General features: G+C 44.5%; 1 protein-coding gene across 4 annotated transcripts in view; it reads right to left on the bottom strand.

Annotated features, from left to right (window-relative positions):
* The window catches only part of SMARCAL1 (SWI/SNF related, matrix associated, actin dependent regulator of chromatin, subfamily a-like 1), a 49,599-nt gene extending 47,891 nt beyond the window's left edge, over positions 1-1,708 (bottom strand). Inside the window, exons 1-2 of one of the 4 annotated variants that reach the window (XM_005883384.2) lie at positions 1,501-1,708; positions 358-394 (exon numbers count right to left, since the gene is read on the bottom strand). The gene's annotated coding sequence lies outside the window, so the exon portion shown is untranslated. Of the gene's footprint in view, positions 1-357; positions 395-1,061; positions 1,176-1,196; positions 1,356-1,437; positions 1,479-1,500 lie in introns of those variants that run through there. The other 3 variants (XM_005883385.2, XM_005883387.2, XM_005883386.2) reach the window with 3 other exon arrangements.
* Between the last annotated feature and the right edge of the window lie 6,901 nt (positions 1,709-8,609).

The following is an 8,609-nucleotide window of genomic DNA, read 5'->3' as shown; positions in this document are numbered from 1 at the left end:
ACCCTTTTATTTAATGATGTTTACTTTGAATTTATATTAGTTCACACAAACACTCCATCCATGATTTTGTTCCGGCCCTCCGGTCCAGTTTAAGAACCCATTGTGGCCCTCGAGTCAAAAAGTTTGCCCACCCCTGGGCTAGAACAACACCCTGACTAAAGAGAAAAAAGAAGGATCAAATCCAAAGCTGAAGAGGTATTCCAGCTACAATATTTTTCTCCCTCTCATCCCCTAGCTGAGTTATCAGATCCCAGGGAAGTTATGCAGTGCAAACCAAATCCACCAGATAATGAGAAGAACATTTCAAACTAGAAAGGATAATGGATTAGACAGACATAGATCAAAACAACCACATACCATGGTGTGAGACTTGCTAACATAGACTCTTTCCAACCTAGAAGAAGAAAAAAAAGCGTTAGCCTCACATAGACGCACACTAAATTCACCCCTCCAATTCAATCCTTTTAGCATTCCTGGCAAATCAGCCTGCAGGGGGCCCGACAGATGCAAGCCCCAGAGCAGTGCCTGCCTTCCAACACGCACCCCCTCAGAGCAGCCCAGTGACTCTTTTGGAAAAATAAGGGGGAATAAAAAGTAATGCGTGCTCATTGTACAGATCCAGATGCTACATAAAGATGCAGAGGGTAAAATTAGTCTGTAATTTCACCACCCATCAATAACCACTCTTCAGAGTTTAAAGTACAGCATAGTTCTGATTCTTTTTCTATCCATAGCCATAGACACAAGTCCCATATTTGGGAAATATACTTAAGAGGGACAATATATACATTGTTTTGTGCCTTGATCACTTTTTAAAAATTAATTTACTCAAGTCATTTTTCTATGAGCAGAGCCACTTTTACAATATTCTACAACCGGGGAGCTGGACACCGCTCTCTCCGGATCGGTTCAGACTCAACAGCCCCCACCCCATGTAATGGGATGCAATGCGTTTAATGACTCAGGGGGCACCCCGGCAGCACTGCTCAGGCCTCTGAGGCTCAAAGGTTTCCTTCCCGCTGGGATTCCCTTTGCTCAGATCCCCAAACACCCCCAGAGACCTTCCACCTCAATCGCCTAGAGTCAGGAAGGGGCTGGGAACGTCTTTCTTCCGGGGACAGAGCCGAAGCCTCAGGTGCCCTGGGTAACGTCCCAACCTCACTCCTGCCTAACTTTCCAACCGGGCCCGCCTGCACCTGCGCTCTCCGCGCCCACGGCCCGGGGTGCCCACTGCCTCCGCGGGCCGGGGACGGCCAGGCCATGGGGGGAAGCTCCACTCATCAGCCCCAAATCATAAGCCATCGCACTATATGGACGCCCCTCCTCCTCTCCCTGATGGGACAGCTAAAATTCTAATTTTAGGGGCGCGCTTCACGCCGGCCGGTGAGTGAAGAGCCACGCCCTATTTCCACCCCTACTATCTCCGCTTGGACTCACCCTGCCCCGCAGCCCCCTCCCCGCTCCAGGCTGTCACTTGGTCTCGTCCGCCTCCCCGTCTACCTCCTAGTCCGGCAAGGCCTGGAGCACGGCCACCTTCCCGGCGGACCGAGCCGGGGCGCGTCTCGAGTCCTCCCGAGCCAGACTGCGCTTCCGAGCAGGCGGTTAGGAGCCGGCATCCGAGCGCTGCCCGTTCGCGCGCCAGATTGCCGCGCCTGGGCCTGAAAAGGGAAGGGTGTTTGGCACATTTCCCAGCGGGCTACACGGGCACACTTACGCTTCAAAAGTGGGAGGGGCGAACCCGGAGACCGGAGCCGTGCTGCAGGGTCTTCTGGGATTTGTAGTTTGGGCCGGGGATTTTGCGAGAAGCCAGCTCGTGGACGAGGCGGGGCTGAAGTGGTGCACCCTGGGAACTGTAGTCCTCGGTTTCCCCCAAAGGTTAAGTCAAGCACCAGATCGTGAAAACCTGGGACGTCGAGGTTTACAAATCTGGAGTCTCGCTGTGAGAACGGTCTCCTGAGGGTTGTCAGAGTGGTCTCCAGAGGGCATCCCAGTCCGAACTGTTCGGAAGCTCTTAATAAAAAGTATCCCCTGGGGCATTCTTCCTGGCACTGATAACCTTATAACTTAAGCCCCACTCACTATTCAATCTCCGCTGGAGAATTAGCATCACCATCATTGTCATCATCGTCATCATTGTCGTCATCATGAGGCATTGTGCTGAACATTTAATGTGAATTATTTAATCCTCATCCTACCCTTATGTAACATTATATTATGTGTATTCCCATTTTACAGATGGGAAAACTGAGGCAGTTATTCGATAACTTTTTCAGGGTCTTGTTAGGTTTTTTGTGATTCTGATTCTGAAGCCCCCGCTTTTGAGGGAAAATTAATCAGCTGACACTATCAGCGTCAGTTTACTCCATTTCTCAGCACCAGCACCCTTTCCCTTACACAATCAACTCCCCTTTACACATTGGTAGTAAATACAGTATTCTATCATTAGTATACACATGAATAGTGCTATTCTGTTTTCAAATATGGCTCATTTAAAACAAAGAGGTAGATCTCTACTTCAGAATTTTGGAAAATGGCCAAGACATATTTTTAAGACAAAGCAAAGCACAGCAATGTATGTAGTTTGAGCCATAAAAAAATTTTTTTGTGTGTCTATAAATACATGTAAACTCATAGAAAAAGGAAATTTAAAAACTCACCAAACTCTTCAGGACCTGAAGTAGGATGAAATACACTCTTTTACGTTTTAATTTACATTTTTCTGAAGTCTTTGAATTGTCTTGTAATGATCATATACACCTTGTGTGAATTTTGAAACAGTAAATCAGGTTTTTAAATGACAAAGCCATTGGCCTGTCTTGCCAGACTTGAGTGACATTTACTATTAGAAACGTTCAAATCTCAGTTCTGCCCCTTTTATTGGCCACATAAACACAGTGACTGTTATTCCATTTTCTCATCGGTAAAGTAAAATAGAAAACATTACCATCTTGCTAAATCTCCTTCTGGTGAGGATCAAAGCAAGATAATGTGGGAGAAGTGCTTAGTGAACTGTGAAATCTCAGAACAGATGGGAGAGGGATGTCGCTATTATCTGAGGTAAATCTTAGGTCTTTTCATTTCCCTACACCTGGCAGGCACTCACTTCCTACTATGTAATGTGAGCAGAAATGGATGAACACCTCTTCCTGCCCTTCCTGTCTCCCACAGAGTCAGTTAATTTGCTAAGAAAGCTGGGGCTGTGCACTTCACCCATGCCTGCCACCGATTCATGCGACAGTCACCTCACTCGGTTGTATTCCCTCATCGCATCTATAAAATGATATACTGCCCTTTGGCCCTAACCGGTTTGGCTCAATAGATAGAGCGTCAGCCTGAGGACTGAAGGGTCCCAGGTTTGATTCCGGTCAAGGGCATGTACCTTGGTTGCGGGCACATCCCCAGTGGGGGGTGTGCATTTACCACTAAAATATATATTTTAAAAAAATAAAAATAAATAAAATGATATACTGCCCTCTGATATATGCTAAGACGACATATGGATGAGTGAACGTTGGGTCCTATAGATTCATGGATTCCTATAGATTCATGGATCTTAACTCCCAAATCCCAGTTGGACTCCAGGTCTGAAATTGTACTTCTCAGAAGATGTACATACCTTTCTAGTTCCAACATTCCAAGAATGGGAAATTAAGAATTCAGTAAAAAGAATCATCTACAGAGAGTAAACTAATCAGATACCACTCAATATTCATCTCTGCTTTGCCAATAGCATCATTTACTGAGGTTTTAACATATTCAAGTCTTCTTAAAAAATGCCTATACTTCCAAAGTTCTTGAGACAAGTTACAGTGAAAATTAATTCATTAAATGATTTAAAGGCCTGGAGGAAAGTATAGGAGCTAAGGAATGCAGGGAGAGGGGAGAATAGTTGGAGCAGTTGAGCTCCAATTTAACTCGGAGCTTCCTGGCAGCTAAAGCAAAAAAGTAAAAAACTGGGGCAAGGCCTTCAAATAAACACCACACAACTGAAGCCCCCAAACACAGCCAGCTGGGCGGTGCCAGGCTGGTTCAAAGGTGAAGGTCACCTGCCCGCCTTGGAAACACACAAGCAAAAGGACAATGTGTGGAGTATTTTGTAAAGTTAAATTTTTTAAATGGTTTATAAAATTTATAACTACACTGTTATATTTAATTATGTAAAATGACTTGAGAATTCATCTCATCATTTTTAACGTTTCACTGGCTTTACTTTAGTAAAGTGTTGTTTATAAATGCCTTCATTTACCCAAATAAAAAGTTGGTTTTCTCTCCAAAAAATCCAATAATGTTTGTGAATCCAAAAACCTGGCAGACACAATTGTAAGGCATTCCAGAGATGACAGAGATCCAGTTCCTGTCCCTCCAAAAGGTTACAGTATTTGGAGAGCAGAAGACAAATAGCTAAAATTGTCAGATTCAGCAAATTTCCCAAATACTGCATGGCACATGCTTATCCTAAAAAAGTATTTGTTGTGTCTCTGAAATTCAAATTTAACTGGATGTTCTATATTTTATCTGACAATCATAAAAATGGTTCACTCCTAGTACCAGTGGCACAGCACTTAATTGAGCAGCAAATATACATTGAAAGATACATGAATCACAGACATAATGCTACTTCGAATTTTAAAGCTAAAAGACGCTTTAGAGCCTATCTGGTTTCCTAGGTGAGGCAATAGAGGACAGATTAGCTGCTAGTCCGTATATAAAATGATCGATGAAATTTACATAAATTGTAATTATATCATTATACGTAATTATATAAAATGACTTGGAGAATTCATCTCATTGTTTTTAATGTTTAACTAGTGTTTTTTTTTTAGGAAAGTGATGATGGTTATAAATGCCTTCATTTACCAAAATAAAAAAAAAAATTTGTGTTATAAAAACCCAGTGCCCCATGTCACAGACCAGGCAGAGGCCAGGCTGAAACAGGAAACCTTAGTCTCAATGTCGGCTCTTTCTAGACACTAATTAAACATACAAATAGTTGTTGCGGGCTTGCCCTTGCCTGATGGTTTATCTGGGCACTGACAACAGATTTAAGTCCTTCTCCCAGGAGCTCACATGCCAGTGATGTAGACTCGAGGCTTCCCTCTTCCCATTTCTGATCCCCCGGGGAGAGGGCTTGACAGCCTTTGGGGAGGAAGGTTTGACAGCCTCCTCAAGGGCATGTCATCACTCAGGTTAATTACACCTTGAGCACTGTGATAAGATCCTGGAGCAGATGCAAGACTTTGGGTGGATACGGAGGCTGTTCCCTCCTCTGCAAGATCAGCCGGCAGAGGCATTTGCATATCCAAAGCACAGAAGAGCAATGAGGAGGTTTATAAGCCAAGAAATTCATCTTCCTGGGTGATTGTTCTGTTCTGATGGCCTTAATAGCTTTGCATCTGATAGTTCAGTTTTTCTCCCTCCTCTCATCTGCCTCCCCTGGTTCTCCTCCCCACCCCCAAACTCTAAATGTATTTTAAAGACAGAAACTCCAATATTATATCTACGATGCATCCCATAATTTGGTGTAAGGCTTCTCCAAGCATCTTAATTTCTCAAACTGTTTGGTCTTGGTGGCTGTGATTATTTCACAAGCCTCTCAAATCTGGCACATTTTCTGCTAAGATGGCTTGTACATTCTTTGCCAAAAGCATCATCCTTGACACCTTGCTCCTGTTTTCTTAGACTTCTAAAGTTTCACTTTTTATGCTCCTCCAATATGTCAAATTCCACTTTATTCATCCATTCTTGCATATATTCACTTAACAACAATTCAAGGATGTACTATGGGCCACATACTGTGCAAAGGCACTGGGGTTGCAACAGTAAATAAGAACCCAGAGATGTTACCCTTTCTCCATAAAGCTTACAGTCTAGTTGGGGAGGCAGACCAAACAAACAAACTAACTAAATGATAAATGCTTAAAAGACCTAAAAGAGGGTCCCAAGGAGAGACTCAAGTGGGAACTATTTCAGAGTGGTCAGGAATGGCCTCCTTAAAGGCAGGCATTGAAGCTGAGACCTGAACGGGGAGAAGAGGCAGCCATGCAAATGTCAGAGGGAGGAGGGTTCTGAACCAGAGGCAGGGATAACACACTGGACTGTTGGGGTCCAACCCAGCAGGTCCAGGGGTCCCCAAAGGTGTGGACGGAGTCGGCGAAGAAGGAATGACATGGAGACAGCGTTCAGTTGATCAGCAGCCTAGCCAGGCCAACCAAGTTCTGTAGACAGGTTCTGTCCAGGATCTTTTGCCATGTTCTCTCGCTAGGTTCTGTCTCTAGGTTCTGTAGTCAGGTTCTGTTGCAAGGTTCTCTAGCCAAGTTCTGTTGTCAGGTTCTGTCCAGGATCTTTTGCCATGTTCTCTCTAGGTTCTCCAGCCAGGTTCTCCAGGTTCTCTAGCCAGGATCTTTTGTCATGTTTTCTCTAGGTTCTCCAGCCAAGTTCTGTAGCAAGGTTCTGTGTCTAGGTTCTGTCCCTAGGTTCTGTCTCTAGGTTCTTTCTCCTGTTGTCTTGTTACATCTGTATTTATACCACTTGATTTTAATCCTGTCAATTTCTATTCCAAAGGTTAGGGCGTTGTTTCTTATCTCCATTCCAGGGAGTAAAGATTATGTAGCTTAAGCGTGATTGTTCTTAGTTAAAGTGATTAACTACCCGCCTGGCACTTAGTTAAGGGGTTTTATTCCCTCCCTAACTTCAGGGAAAAATCCCTACCTGGGGAAACAACCTTTCTCGGAGAGGTGACCTTGGTTAAAACACAGCGCCAAGAAGGTGAGCAAACATTAAGAACAGTATGCCATATACGCCAGGTCCCTTGAAACATATGCTGTGCAGATGTTTCTTCTCTGCAGTGACTGTGTCAAGCAGCAAAGATGGACCGGCTCCCGGCACTGGACCCGGGCAAGGAAGAGCTGGGTGTGCTTGAGAAGCTGATAGAAGGCCAGTGTGGCTGCAGGATGGTGTGAGAGGAGGAGGGGGACACAAGATGAGAGTGGAGAGGCAAGTAGGGCCGATAATTTCAGGGCGGCAAAAGAAGTTTGGATTTTGTTCTGAGAGCAGTGGAGAATCCCTGAGTGGATTCACGCTGGAATGCTGTGGTCCCATGTGTGTCTTAGGAAGATTGCTCTTGCTGCTGAGCGGAGCCTGCTCTGCACGAAGGCAAGCGGCCCGACAGCAAGGCCTCTGGGAAGCCATGGCAGGAGCCCGAAGAAGAGATGGATGGTGGCCTGGCTAGATGGTTGCTTTGGAAAGCTGCTTGGAGGGGAGATGCCAGCACCATGCCTCCTTCTCAGGGAGCCTGAATGTCTGAGTCCAGCACGCACGCGCGCGCACACACACACACACATACACACAAACACACACAGAGCCCCACTGCAGTGGACATGAAGTTCGCTTAGAACAGTGGTTCTCAACCTTCCTAATGCCGCGACCCTTTAATACAGTTCCTCATGTTGTGGTGACCCCCAACCATGAAATTATTTTCGTTGCTACTTCATAACTGTAATTTTGCTACTGTTATGAATCATAATGTAAATATCTGATATGCAGGATGTATTTTCATTGTTACAAATTGAACATAATTAAAGCATAGTGACTAATCACAAAAACAATATGTAATTACATATGTGTTTTCTGATGGTCTTAGGCGACCCCTGTGAAAGGGTTGTTCGACCCCCAAAGGGGTCGCGACCCACAGGTTGAGAACCGCTGGCTTAGAAAGTTGGGATAGTAAACTGATCTTTCTTATGAACTGCTATTTTTTCCCCCTGTATACTAGGCAGTTTCTTTACAGGAGTATGAATTGGAAGAATTATGTTCTTTCATGATTATTAATGAAAAATGGGGTCAAAGAGGAGCTAAGTAGCTTATTTAAGGATATACTAGGTAACACGAGCCCAAACTCCATCTCAGATGCCCTACTTCCTACTCCTCATTCCTGTGCTGCTCCGTAGGTCCCATAGCAAGGGAACAGCCACCAGACTTCGCTCAGTATTCTACTCTTGACATAGTTTTATCCATCCCACGGGAAATTGCCCAGTGGTGACACCCCATTTTTGTGTCTACAGATGAGATACAGTATAATTTAACTTTGGATTGTCATTGGCCTGGTGCAGTATCCCTGAAGGCCACTAGGGGGCAAATAATAGTCCACGAAAGCCAGCTGGTGTCACCACTACTGGTCCCTCTGTCTGGAACCCTCTTTACCTCTTGGTTCTCTATATTTATGCTTTGTCTCTTTTTATGCCTTTCTTTTAAATTTTATTACCTTTTTATTATTCCTTCTTTTCTCTCTGCTCCTCCAATATGTCAAATTCCACTTTATTCATCCATTCTTGCATATATTCACTTAACAACAATTCAAGGATGTACTATGGGCCACATACTGTGCAAAGGCACAGGGGTTGCAACAGTAAATAAGAACCCAGAGACGTTACCCATATGGAGTCTGCCCACATCATGGAACTAAAACTATTTTTAGTAGTGTGTTGTATGTGTTGAATTGCTCCTGGTTTGCAGCTCTGAAAGAGTATAAGTGTCCCTAACCGGCTTGGCTCAGTGAATAGAGCATCAGCCCGTGGACTAAAGGATCCCAGGTTCGATCAAGGGCATGTACC

The sequence above is a fragment of the Myotis brandtii genome, unplaced genomic scaffold (assembly GCF_000412655.1).
Source record: "Myotis brandtii unplaced genomic scaffold, ASM41265v1 scaffold79, whole genome shotgun sequence".
In the NCBI taxonomy this organism is placed as follows: Eukaryota; Metazoa; Chordata; class Mammalia; order Chiroptera; family Vespertilionidae; genus Myotis; species Myotis brandtii.
Note: the sequence above shows the minus strand (reverse complement) of the source record. Positions and strands in the feature narration are given on the sequence as shown.